The following is an 11,630-nucleotide window of genomic DNA, read 5'->3' on the forward strand; positions in this document are numbered from 1 at the left end:
CTCCTCCAGCACCATAATTCAAAAGCATCAATTCTTCGGCGATCAGCCTTCTTGATGGTCCAGCTCTCACTTCCATACATCACTATTGGGAAAACCATGGCTTTAACTATACGGACCTTTGTTGGTAAGGTGATGTCTCTGCTTTTTAAGATGTTGTCTGTTCTCATTACACCTTGTCTAAAGAGAGTATTAATAAAATACATTTGGTAGACATTTAATCGTATGCTAATCTGATAGTTCAGTCATTGCTGATTGAAGTTTGGAAGGGATTTTGTTCAGGTTTCTCCCTTTTTTATGCTTCCTTCTAAAGTTTCAGAGAAAGACTCCCAACAGCAGAAAGTTCACAAGAGGCTGAACATAGACAAGTGCTGATGTTCTAATCTATACCTTTATCTTAAATCTACATGAGACCCAAATCAATGTAATATATTATTTATTTATTTTTATGTTATTAGTACGCAGTTTATTTATCACTGTGCTTACATCACTGTAAATCAGAAATCTGTCGGGCACAGTCCTATACTAAATATGTGCTGTATAGGATATAGCAGAAGCTGGCATAGGCCAACAAGAGAGATTCACGAGCACATCTGCTCAGATACACCAGCTGAACACACCACTAGAGGAACAGCCAAGGTGAAGCAGAGACATGGGCAACACGAGGAAGCAGCACTTTCTTCAGATCCTATGCTCCCCCAGAATACCTCTATCAATAGCACAATTTTATAATGATAACAGAACCGGTGCAAAGCATTTCCCTCCCACTGAACTCATCCCTCCTGGCCTCCCTGCCTATGTCATAAAAGTACAGTAGGGATGGCAAATCTTATCAGCCCCAGCTGATAAGGAGGATGGAAGATGTATTCCAGCAACAGCTGGAGGGCCACTGCTTCCCTATCCCTGAAGGCTTAGCCAATCACAGCACACCAGCATCTAAATGTAAGTGCCATAACTTAGATGATATGGTGTGAAACATGGTTCTCTCTCTCTGGCTGGATGTTGTGCACACTTAGAGCACACAAGGGAGAACTCTGGCAATGGAAACTAGGGAACAAAGGCACTTTTCAGGAAAGGGGGAGCCTAATACACAAGGTAGCTAACCTCCTTCCAGAACACTTTGGGTACATGCGAACATGTCCCTTCCTAGAACCCAAACAGGTAACTTACCTGGGGATTCTAGACTAGGGTAGGTGAATATATCAATCTTGGCTTCTCTTGGCTTCTCATTTTCCCAGGCTTAAATTAAGTTCTCCACATTTCCACATCAGTTTACATGAAAATTCATCAGCGTTTTAACAAACATTTCTCTTAATATATTCATTTTTGTCACAATTTCAACTAATATACACTTTTCAACAAAGCAGTTTCCCCTCATATAATGCTTTTTTGAATTCACTAATATAATGTGTTTTTATGCACACTTAACCTCAATATATGCATTTTTATTACATATTACTTGGCTGGAGAAGTGCATTGCAAAATTCAGAGAAGGTTGGATTTTGACAGGTGGCTGTGTTTAGGTTTGCATCTTGTTTCAGAATATGTGAATTACATGGGTTTGCCTTTAAAGGCAAACTGAAGTGCATTCCTTCTCTGTCCCTGCTCTAGACACAAACGCACAAAGGCAGAGCACTCTACCCAAGGAAGCAAGGGAAGTGGGAGTCATCCTGCGAAGCACAACTGCCTCCCCCTCCTTGCAATATGTGATGACTGCGACTCTCGCTGTAACATTGTCTGCCACTCACAGCAGTGAAGAGCGGTGTCTCCCATACAGAGAAAACACTTGCCCCCACATACTGCAAGCTCTATTTTATCAGCAAAGGCTAAGCACTGCACTCAGACCACTGCTGGCCTGACACTCAGGAGGACTTTTGCCTTGCAGGATCACAGCCCAGACACATGCAACAGGACAGCTGCCCTTGCACTCTTAGTAGTGCCCCGCCTGCCTGGTGGGAAGTAGAGTCCCAGCAACAGACGCTCCTTGAGCCCTTCTCTCAGGGAGGACTGGGTGCTCTTTCTGCAGACCTCCTGCCGCAGAAGCTATGTGAGTGTTGGTGCTGTGTGCTTCCTCTTTCCTCCCTTTGTGTGAAGTGCAAAGTGCTTCACTATGGTTTCTTAATGCCCCCCCGCCCCCGCCTAAAAGCTCAGCTTCAAAATTTGTTCTAAGCCAGCCTTTCTCAACCTGTGGGTCCCCAGATGTTGTTGAACTACAACTCCCATCACCCCTAGCTAGCAAGGCCAGAGCTCAGGGATGATGGGAGTTGCGTGGTGAGTTCCCGCCGCCCCCAGTGGAAATAATGACACATGACAGAATTATTAAGGTTAATGGGCTAAATAAGGCCACAACTTTATTGGTTACAGGTGATGAGTGGTATTGGCTTAGGCATTGGTCCTAACCGACTATATCCGACTTCAGCCCGTCCGCTTGAAGTCCGGGATGAGTTAGCCACCATTGGGTGAGTCCTGCTGATGCACATCAACTAGGAACTCTCCCGGAGTCACCGATAGGGGGCATGCCTTAGGCCCTCACTTCCCTAGGCTTTGGACAGGGCCACGCCCCCCGGAATCCTTTATTGGACTACCCTTCAATATGCAGGGCAGGTGATGGAGCTACCTCCCCTCTTTCATCTACAGAACAATACCAATGCTTAACCGCCACTCAAGTTGTAGTCCAACAACATCTGGGGACCCACAGGTTGAGAACCGCTGTGACTAAGCCAAAGGCAGGGAATCTGTATCAGCCCACAAGCTGTATTCCGTTTGGAGCAAACTTCCATGCCAGTGGTGGGCAGGGGCAAAAATGGGTGGGGCAGCAAATGTAGAGATTATTGTTGCACAGTCGGCCAGTTTCTATGTACACCCCTCCATCCAGACCAGCGAGAGCATTACCAGAATTAAATGACACTTCCCAGCTGGGCAAAAATAGCTGGTGCTAAGTAGAGCTGGTGGGACCTGTGGCTCAGGAATGTTCTGAGAGCCAGAGAGGCTTGGAGGGCCACATTTGGGCCCCAGGCTGAGGTTCCCCACCATGCCCTAGACCACCCCCACCACCAGTTTTCTTTCTTTTGAGTTCTGCTTAGGGTGGTTGTGTGTCTTACATTAGAGGGGGCAGTCCTTTGTTTGAAAGCGATCTCCCCTCAAAGGTCTGTCTGGGTCAAGTTCAGATTAATGGTAAGGAACCCTGGGAAGGGAGAGCAAAAGGGGACCCTGAAGCTGTCTGTCAACAGTACCTGGATAGCAGACTAAGCAGGTATACAGGTCACCTCGTTAGAGTCATCCCCTTTATGGGATTTAGATTTAGATTTCAGAAATTATTTTGAAATGCACATCTATATGTTAGTGTAGTGTGTTATGCACTGAAAGAAAAGAAGGCACCAATTTGCACAAAATGGGCATATTGTAATTTATAGTTAGGTCCAAATTTAGACATAACTACTATAGCTTAAATAGAAACACAGGACATCCTGCCATAGTGAGGAAGACAGCAGGTGGCTTGTGCACCTGCTCACTCTGCTGACCAGGTGTCGCAGTTGCTGATGGGCAGCTCCAAGGCCCCTTCATCTGGCTCCTTATATTTACAGCTGACTTGGCTTGGGCAGCCCTCAAAAGAGAGGACACCTTCAAAGAGAGGACTGTCCTCTGGAGCCGCCCTCCAGAATAGAGTACATCCTCCGCAAAATAGGATACATGGCCACTCTTAGGGTTGCCATATTTTGAAGAGAAAAAAAGAGGACACTATGAAGGCCATTCAAAGCAAATGAATGCAATTTGTCTCACAGTTTACCCCTGAAAAAGAAGGTGTGTCCTGGAAAAAGAGGACACATGGCAACCCTGGCACCCCGCATATATATTAGCAGATGTGAATATTATACAGATCAAGGACTTAGTTTGTCGTCTTCTTGTTGGTGATGCATTTTTAGCAGAGCATAAGCAGCCACCCTAGTCCTGCTCATGGAATCACTCATGACCCTTTCTGTGGGGCTTCATGAGCTCCCTCTAATGCTTGGGATGGTCAAGACTGACTCCCCACCCTCCCATTTCATTCTGAGATCGCAACCCACACCATTCCCTATGCCAATGCTGATGGGACTGGCAACTAACAGAATCCTCCCTCCAGTGCAGCTGAGAGCAGCAGGCTGGGCAGATCTGTCCTCCAGCCCTTTGTGGCTCTGTCTAATGGTAGGGCTGGTCCTGGGAATGGATAGGACAAGCCCAGAGTTCAGCAGCGTGTGCCAGAAGACTTGCCCAGCACTAGCAGGAAGCAACACGCAAAGATCTTGCTTAAGAATTCCCTGGTCAGCAACATAGCAGGTAAACAAGGCTGCTACCCCAGTGCCAACTTGTCTGCTGGATTCCCCCCCCCCCCCCCGATCCCATCATCTATAATTAGTATGCACATAAACTGCTTTGTTTTACATTTATATATTTATGCATTATGTTTTGATAGCTATAATGCATGTACATATCTGCATGCAAGAAGCATTAATTCCCATTGAACTTGCTGATTTTTCCTGTTGCTTCATTTCTGATTACATTGCAGATCCACCGTTACCTGAAAATCCAGAAGGCTTCTTCCTAACCTTCTTCCCCAGGTTGAGTGAGAACATGCTGGTATTTGCTTGTTTTAAGTGCAGTTCTTCAGGACCCTGTCTTTGAACTGGTAAAGGACGTTCATAGATTCCATGGCTTGCAGTTGCATTGACACACAATTGATTTGTTTGTTTGTTTGTTTGTTTATGAAAAACAAGTGAGCATGGGGTAAATGGTGTCTCCACCTAATCCATAAACTAGTTCAGTTGGAGTGCTTGGATGTAGCCCAAACTGTTTCATAACCAAGTGCTCTAGCCTCATTGATTTGAAAATCTGTGTCATTGTCTCATATGAATAGTCACATTCAGGGCTTAATCATTTATACTCAACAGGGCATGTTTTAAATTGTTAAAAGATTGCGGCCTTAAAACTGACATCAGTCATAAACATGGACAACTGTTTGTCAAATAACACTACAGTCCACCAAGAGGTTCTCCTGTGTAAGAATCAAGAGCCTAAACCCATCATAGAGCTGGGTCTATCAATGGGCTTGCTTGAGCTTGTTTGGTAGTCTGAGTCGGCTTTAGGCTGAGAAAGGGAAACCTGTGGTACTCCAGATGTTGTAATGGAACTCCACTTGCCATTAGCCCCAGCCTATAGTCAGGGATGATGGGAGCTCTGGTCCAATAACACCTGGAGAGCAACTATGGATTTAGGTCAATAGTTTAGGCCTGCTCATGCAGCAGGTTTCCCACTTGTGTAACAGAACTCCGTCCTCCTCTGTAGCACCTCTCACACCCTCCAAATCTGCTCCAGAGGGTCAGTGGATGCTCTGGTGCAGTTTTTGGGGAGCACACAGGAGAAGAGTAGAAAGGGAAGTCCTCACACCACAAACAGGCCAAACTTGTTTCGCTCCCTAAGGTGAGACGGAATTGTGCCACCACTCCATTGCTGAAACCTCATTTATCGGGTTGCACAGCTACAACTTCTGGGGTCTGGTGAGATATTACATAAGGTCCCATCAGATATTGCCAGAACCTGGAAGCCACAGATGAATCTCTAGCAGCAGTGATGGTGGACAGCGGGGAGGGCACCCACCCACCCACCAACCAACCACGGGAGAAGCAGTGGCAGCAGCAAGATCTCACTGGAAGCCTCCATCGCTTCTCCAGTGGAGGGGGGCCACACATGGGGTGCTGTCCCTTGGGATTCTGCCACCTGAGGCAGCTACCTCGGACTGCTTCATGGGTGGGCCGGTCCTGCAAGTAGTACAATAACACCCATGAAAGGATGTTCCCAAGATGCATCTGCGCCATTATAAAAGCTGATCAAAGGCCTTTATGTTATAACAGTGCATAAAACACCGCTGTGCACACTAATCAAGCACTATGCTTGGCTCGTTCTCAGTGTTGTCCTCCTCACCAGACTAGACTAGACTTGTTAGAAATGCATTAAGCACTAGAAGGTATGTTGAGAGTGGCTTCTAGTCAGTCACATGGTTGATTTCTAATCCAACCAAAGTAGAAGTGGCCAATGACAGAAATGCAGAGGGGTTCTAACCTGTGTGAGGGATCTGACGTTTGCCCCAGCAGTGTCAACTATTATTTTTGTTTTATTTACCAAAGAAATAAAATGGTTTGTGCTTTCCTCAGGCTGAGCCAGCAGGAAAATGTCCACAAAGCTCTTGTCCAAGTATTTGCCAATCCCAATAGATCAGTTTTTCTCTAGGCTTGATAAGGATGTGGCGATGTGTGCATTCCTCTACTCTAGGGGTCCTTTCTCTGGTGTCGGGAGATTAGTTTAATGCTTGAAAACAACATTGCAGGCATTTTTTTTTACTAAGCACAGTCCAGTGAACTGAAGAGTAAATTTTAATGCAGGGAGGGACTTCACCTTCTCAGTCAATCCAATTTCCAACCTTTTCTTGCATACTTCACTGTCTCTGTGCTTTGTAGCCAGGTCGCTTAATCCCTATGGAGGGTGTCTGCATGTTGCAAGGGATGAAAAAGTAGCTGCTGCAGATCAAGCACAATCAGCTGGATGATTCTGATGCCACGTGCCCTTTTGCTTTCACATGGCTGTCCAACTGTGTGTGTGTGTCCAGGTCTGATTATCAAGCAACACACAATTCCTTATGGCTCATGTTGCATTGTTCTGGTTAGAGACAAACTGCAGTAGACTGTCATTGGGGGAAATTCCACATTCAGAATTCTTTCTGCAACTGTTTTAAAGTTATAACAAGTCTGGTTATCCAGTCACTGATCTTCTGCATCACATGTGGCTCACCCCCAGCCTATCACTGAAAGCAGGGAACTTTCTTTAACAGATACAGGGGAGTTTCCATAATTTAGGTGCTGAGTACAGCATATTGGATAGATGACAGTAAAGCTGACATATAGGCAAAATAGTTAGTAAACGTTTTCTGTTGTGGGTGAAATGCTTATATTGTCTCAATTCCTCTTGTTTGTGTGAGAAACACCACTTTTTGTTTTGAACCTTGCTGTCCTTGTGATCAGAGCAGGCAGGACTTCAAGCGTGTTATCAAACCCTATGCTTAGTGCTGACCACGTGTCTTCATTTTTCAAAAATCAGCAATGGGGCTGGGGCACTCGATCTGCCCTGTGGCCCCACAACACAGGGGATTAACCTTCCTTTACCCTGCACTGAAAATTCATTCCTACACCCGGCGCATCTCTTGCTTGCCCCAAGTTTTAAAAATGAAGTGATTGCTAGGGAACCAAAGATATGCCTGGTGTAGATATATCTTAATTTACCATATCACTGAAATAATGTGTCAGGACAGAATTCTGAACTGCAGTACTGCCTCAAATGCATTTCTTTGGTTCAGACATGAAGATGGGTGTTCTTGGCGATATGATGGGAGCATTTGGCTGCCTTTGCACAGTGCCAACCCCATCCCGTCTCAAGATGTCACTATTTAAGCACTCGCCTCCCTGTCCACCGCCATCTCCATCCAGTCCAAATCACTAGCTGGGGGCGACCCTCTCTCCTAGGATCCTGCCTTTGGCACTGGGGCAGTCTGTCCCATTTCACTGCCTGAGGCCAAAGAGGAAAGTGCCATGTGCCACCCCACACTTGTGCATAGCTGTCAAGGTTTCCCTTTTTTAAAGAGAAATTCCCTTATTCCGAATAAGATTCCTTGCAGGAAAAGGGAAAAGTTGACAGCTATGCACTTGTGGACACCATCACCAAAGCCTTGCTTATCAGAGTCCAGAGAAAACCCTACAAGATCTCCCAGAGGCCTCCATGCAATTTTGTGGGGCTCTCACAGCAGGGGTGCCAACGTGAATAAAATATTGGAGGGGCCCTGTAGGAAGATATGTAGCACAGCCAAGAGTAAAACAGAACCCACGGCGGGAGGTGTGGGGAAGCCAAACCATGTAGAAGGATAATGAAGAATATTGTGAAATGGATGTGCCAATTTACTGCAAAAGCATGAATTAAATGAAAAAATTAAGAACTGGAGGGGCCCAGAGAAGTCCTGCCTGGCATAACTGATCACACGAGTGGTGCACACACACTCTTTGAATGGCAATGCCCATCAACTGTGGAGGGCCCGGCCCCCTAAATGTTTTCTTGGGGGCCCAAAGACCCCTCGGCCCCTAGGAGTTGGATCCTATGTCTTGTAGGACTCTTCAGAGAGATCTCGCAGGAACCCAGAAACCTCTTCTCTGGGGGCAGCAAAGTGGGAGCCGCCCCTTGGCTTCTGCCGCCTGAGGCAGCTGCCCCGTCCGCCTCGTGGGCGCCGGGCCCCGCTTGCCCCTCTCTCTCCGCTTCCTGGCAGGCTCGCCTTGCTCGCCAGAGCCACTCCGGCGCGCGGGGAAGAAGGAAGGAAGGAGGGAGGCGCGCCCGGCTTCTCCAGCGGCGGCGGCCGCCTCGGGGCGGCAGGGGGCGCCTGCGGGCCTCGGCGCTGGCCCGCCGCCGCGGGGCTTTGGGAAGGGGCGGGCAGGCTGGGCGCCGCGAGCGGCTCGGAGAAAGGGAGCCGCTCCGGAGTTGGCAGCGGTGCATTGTGGGGAGTGGCCGCCGCCGCCGCCGCCGCCGCCGCCGGGAGCGGCTCTGGGTGGCAGCGGCGACCGCCTGCAAGTTCTTCTCGGCGCGGGCTGGCCAGGTAAGGCGCACGGGCGGCGCGCTCGGCAGGGTCTCTCGGCCGGGCTCCGAGGCTGCGCGACACCCCCCTCTCCCTGCTCCCAGTTGCGGCTCGTTGCCTGCCGCGGAGCCCCACCGGCTGCCCCGGCGCCCCTCTCCGGGCGCCTTTCTCCCGCTCCCCTTCGCCCCTCCGGGATGCCGCCCCGGGCGGGGACCCTCCTCCTCCCCGCAGCGCCGGGGCGAAACTTGCCTCTCCGTCGCTCCCCCCGGGGCGACCTCTCCCTTTCTCCCCGCACTTTCCCATTCCTCCCCCGTCGGGGTCCCGATCCCCGCCCCTTCTGCGAGCGGAGGCGCTGCTGGGAAGAGGGCAGCGGCGGCTGGGAGTTGCCGGGGGGTTTCGGGCGGCTGGGTGGGCTGCACAGCCCTTTCTCCAGCGGCGCCCCTTGCGCAAGCCGGCTGCTTTGTGTGCCTGCCTGCCTGCCTTGCCCGCCCGCCAATGGTTCTTCTGCCCGAATTGTCGCGCTGGGAGATTCCCAGGCCGGGCGGCGAAACAGGTGCTTTTGGCCGGGACTCTTGGGGAGTCGGCGGAGGGTCTGGGCGCGCCGCCGCATGAAGCCGCGCAAGGAGTGGGAGCCGGGGGTGAGGCCATGGGGGGCTTGCATGGGGCAGCATCCCGGAGGTGGGGAGACGCTCGCCTTTCGGAGAACCAGCTTCAGCGTGGCGCGTTTTTGGCGGAGATGCGCAATCGGAAAGGCGGCTTGTTTTCCGTGCCTGGGTGGATTTCCATAGTTTGTTTCTGCTTGCATCACACCTTCTCCGGTAGCTTCAAAGAGGTGACAGGTGGGAAGGGCATCGTTCGCCTCTCCCTAAATGCCAGAGTTAGTAGGGGCTGTTTCCCCGTCCCTGCGAGCACGCCCCATTCATTTGCAGAAAGGCTGCTCGATTTGTGCCAGAGCTCAGCTCTGACCTCTTTTCAGTGCCAGAATATTTAAAGTAAAAGAAGATTGCCAGGCCCTGAGAAGGTGCAGAGTGCATTTTCCGTACCACTGGGCAACCGCAGAGACACCGCACACATTGGGAATTAGGAGGAAGGGCTGGCAGATCAGAGATTGGTGTTTCCAGGCAGACTTGCGTTTTGTCACCATGTTGCATGTTGTATTTTTAATAGGCAACAAGCGCTGCTCCTTTTTCACATGTCCACATCACAGATAGATATGATAGATTTTCTTTCAGTTTTCCCCATTTAAAAGTTCTGCAGCTGAGCTGGCCAAGAGTAGGGTCACTTAACACCATGATTTCAGGATAGATTAAGAAAGAATGATTGCAGCTTGGAAAGTAACATGCAGCCTGAAATGAGTTGGTGTGCCTTGGGGATGGGCAGTAGCTCAGTGGCAGAGCACATACTGGCCTGTCAAAGGTCCCAGATTCAATTCTCATCTTCTCCAGGTAGGGCTGCAAAAGACTCCTCTCAGGAACTGAGCAAAGCTGCTCCCCATCAGGGGGACCAGAGACTGGAAACCAGACCATTGGCTGTGCTGACTGGGGCTGATGGGAAATGGAGTCCCACAAGACCTGGAGGGCCACGGCTGCCCCACCCCTGGTGTAGACAGTACTGAGCTTGATGGACCAATGGTCTGACTTGGGATAAGGCAGCTGAGCTTCGGTGGGGGGGGGGGCTAAGTGTTCTCATTTTGCACAAAGAGGCAATACGGTTGCATGGTTTGCAAGTACAGTAAAGTAAAATTAAACTAGTTGGAATGATGCCTTCACCCCAAAATAAATGGGTCCCCCAGCCTTCCACCTTAACGTGATCCCACCTGTGCTGAAAGCTGATTTTGAACCCACTAAATTCCTTTTTATTAAATTAAGCAGATATTTGCATACAGAAATTATAACTTAAAATACTAATAATTATACATAGCAAGGAAAGGCACACAAACAATATGTATCTATGTATAATTATTAGTATTTTAAGTTATAATTTCTGAGTGTGTTTGCCCCCAACTCCACCTCACCCCTCAAAAACCTAAAACGTAGAATACTCCTAAGGATATAGAACAAGGAAAGGCAAGTGGTAGGCTAGCTATCAGCAAACTGGGGGAAAGGACCACGCCCCCCCACCATTTGCTGAATTTATGGAGTAGGCTTGCTAGCAGTCCCATGCTGACTTGTTTTCTCCCCTCACACAAAGGTGGGATTCTGTCTCCTCCTTGTGATTTGAAGCTAGGACAGCCAAATGGCTATGTTAAATGTGAAGCTCTCTTTTTTTTCTGACGCTGGGGTTACAAAGGAGTGAGGGGAGGAATGCTTAAAGAAACCAGATGTGAAGGTGTTAGTCTTCAGGGGAAGGTTTGCAGGGCAAGCTGCCACGTGTAGGTGAGGGTGGGAGTCTGTCTCTCTCCTGCCTCCCCCCTTTGCTGTCGACTGCAGGGCAAGTCCCAGCAGGCCTGACTGCTGCCAGTCACACAGTTATTAAACTCACAATGGGTGTTTCTTGGTTTGTCTCATCTTTCTAAAGTGGTGTGTATTTATCGGGGTGAGGCAGAAGGTGGGGGAGAGACCACTTTCCTCCCCAGAGACTTCAGCCAGTGCACAGTTAAGCAGTGGCCAGAGGGTTGGGTTGGGGAGAGGAATGGATTTGCCAAGAACTCCGAATCACATGATTCTAATCCTGCGATGTCTGTCTCTTCCCCCTCCTCCCCTCACACAGCAGGGGGTGGGGGAAGGATTAGTGCCTGTCTTCCTTTAATGGGACGGTTTACCATAGACTGGCAAATAGTGCTTAATGTTTGCCTGGATTATATAACAAACATAGTGATTATCCTCCCCTTGTTTTCCTTCTCCTTTATAATGTGTACTACTTGGGAATGTGGGGGCACTGGGATAGCTGTGGTCGAGTCTGGGATCCCCTCCTAGACCCCAGCTACGGGCCCCTCTATCCCCACCCACCCCAGCGACCGGGGTGTGGGTGTGTGGGTGTGTAGACGCTTCTC

The sequence above is a fragment of the Podarcis pityusensis genome (genome assembly GCF_964106645.2).
Source record: "Podarcis pityusensis genome assembly, chromosome: 17".
NCBI lineage: Eukaryota > Metazoa > Chordata > Lepidosauria > Squamata > Lacertidae > Podarcis > Podarcis pityusensis.